We start from the raw sequence: 2,658 nt of genomic DNA on the forward strand, positions 1-2,658 counted from the left end.
GGCGGACAAAGTCACTCTGTCATCCAGAGTGGAGTGCAATGGCACAATCCTGGCTCACTATAACCTCTGCCTCCCAGGTTTAAGCAATTCTCCTGTCTCAGCCTCCCAAGTAGCTGAAATTACAGGCACCCACCACCACACCCAGCTACTTTTTGTATTTTTAGTTGAGATGGGGTTTCACCATGTTGGCCAGGCTGGTCTGGAACTCCTGACCTTAAGTGATCCACCTGTTTTGGCCTCCCAAAGTACTGGGCGTGAGCTACCGTGACCGGCCAATATTTAGTATTTAATCACTTACCAGTTAAATTACTTAACTCAGCACCTCCTCAATGAGCATAACTGAAGTTCTAAGAAGACGGGTCATGTCTATCTTGACTCCAAGTAACCCGAAATCATACCACCTGATTCCCTAAGAGTATTCATATCCCCAATTTGAGAAACAGGGATCTAAGCAATTAAGCTAGTCATAACACTTGAAAGTGATTAACGTGTTCCTATAAACCCATTCCCTAAACTCTTAAAGGTTAGATTTCTCAATAGTTTTTAAATCAGCATTATTTCTTTTTTCAGCAACTTATTAGTATGCACTCTGTGTCAACACTCCTGAAAGAACCTGCAGGGCATAAGTTATTTCTGGAGCGACAGAATACTACCACAGACCTTGTACTTCCCATCTAGCAGGAAAACAAGTTGCCCATTTGGAAAATAAAGGCTTGAAGAATAACAAACTTTCATTCCTGTTCCCTTCTCTTTATTTGCTCTAGGCGGAGCTTGTAAGAAAAATCTCAGTAATCATTTAGATGATTCATTCATATAAGCTTATCTAATCTTGGCATTTGTAATTTCCACTTCTACATTCCTTTTTGCCATTACACATGTACAATTAAATTATTTTCACATTTTTCTAGGGTCTAAAAAAGATGTGCTTTCTGATACCGTGAGAAGAGATAATTTTTACAACCAGAATCCCACTTTGTTGTTTATGAGATCCTAAAGCATAGCAGATCCCAATATTTATAAGAGGCCTGTTCCAAGTTCCATATAATATCCATTATATTTTATAGCAGAAATCATAGGCTAAATTAATAATTATTGTCACTCTCTGATGCAAAATGGGCAATAAGCTAGGCTAACTCAAATTATGACAATTTTTATCCAGGATACCAGGTTCCCCACTAACAGGATTCCATCTGTTTCTCATCAAAATTACAAGTAGCCACAGATCATGGACTTTCTTTTCAGTTCATTTGCCAATAATCAAAATATACATTTCAAGGGTTTCTACAGAAAAGAAACCACAATTTCCTGAGATCTTTCTATGTATATGTTCAGAATAGTACTTAACGCTTTACAAAACACATTCTCATTAAATCTGAGAATAGTCTCTGACACTGGTGGTGGTATTCTCTCACAAGTGAGGACTACGGGAGTAGACAGGTTAAACTAACTTGCCCCATATTACCCAGCTAATATATCGTTGTTAAGAGTTTCAAACCCAGGACTCTGATTATGAAGCCTGTATGCTCTTAATCACCTGATATCCTACATCCTCTATACCCAAGAATTAGCCAACAAATCCTCCAACTCCAGGAGGGTTATATTACTACCATTTTTAAGATAGAAAAAAATGGAAATAGCACTTACCTCTCCGTGGCTGCAAAGTCAGTTTGAGGAGGGAAAACAGAACCCAGCTCTCAAGCCCCTGGTCAGCAATCCATCCACTAGTGCATCTTGTTCTTTGGCTTCAGGTCCGTAATCATTCTAAAAGAAAAGCATAAATCATTTTGTGAAACACTCAATTCATACAAATACACATATACTATAAAAAATAAAATGAGGGAAAACTGAAGACAGAAAAAATTGGGAAAAAAACAAAACACCCGTTAATGTCATGTCACTAACCGAGCCATTCCATAAATGTCCACCATCAAGCCAAGAACGAAACATTCACTTATTTCCACACATTTGCTAAATATATAAATGACTAAAGATTTGTAAGTAGTAAAATGGTACTCTAGGCTCACACCAGTAATCCTAACACTTTGGGAACCCAGGGTGGGAGACTCGCCCAAGAGTTTGAGGCTGTAGTGAGCTGAGACTGTGCCACTGCATTTCAGCCTGCTTGACAAAGTGAGAGATCTTGTCCCCACCAAAACAACAACAAAAAACTCCACTGCAATATTGCAACCAAATAACAGCACACACACTCCAAATACCAAAAAATTAATTCCTGGCCGGGTGCGGTGCCTCATGCCTATAATCCTAGCACTTTGGGAGGCCAAGGCAGGTGGATCACGAGGTCAGGAGATCAACCCCATCCTGGCTAACATGGTAAAACCCCGTCTCTACTAAAAATAACGGCACACACACTCAAAATACCAAAAAATTGATTCTTGGCCGGGCGCGGTGCCTCACGAGGTCAGGAGATCAAGACCATCCTGGCTAACAAGGTGAAACCCCGTATCTACTAAAAATACAAAAATTAGCTGGGTGTGGCGGCGTGCGCCTGTAGTCCCAGTTGCTGGCGAGGCTGAGGCAGGAGAATGGTGTGAACCCAGGAGGCAGAGCTTGCAGTGAGCCGAGATCGCACCATTGCACCGCACTGCACTCCAGCCTGGGCGACAGAGTGAGATTCCATCTCAAAAAAAAAAAAAAAAA

At 40.7% G+C, this 2,658-nt stretch overlaps 1 protein-coding gene across 1 annotated transcript in view; it reads right to left on the bottom strand.

The window, feature by feature from the left end:
• The window catches only part of CTCF (CCCTC-binding factor (zinc finger protein)), a 79,285-nt gene extending 77,522 nt beyond the window's left edge, over positions 1-1,763 (bottom strand). The window contains exon 1 of the mRNA XM_011932132.1: positions 1,645-1,763. The gene's annotated coding sequence lies outside the window, so the exon portion shown is untranslated. The remainder of the gene's footprint in view (positions 1-1,644) is intronic.
• Positions 1,764-2,658: the final 895 nt, after the last annotated feature.

Source organism: Colobus angolensis, unplaced genomic scaffold, assembly GCF_000951035.1.
Source record: "Colobus angolensis palliatus isolate OR3802 unplaced genomic scaffold, Cang.pa_1.0 Scaffold93, whole genome shotgun sequence".
NCBI classification, from domain to species: domain Eukaryota; kingdom Metazoa; phylum Chordata; class Mammalia; order Primates; family Cercopithecidae; genus Colobus; species Colobus angolensis.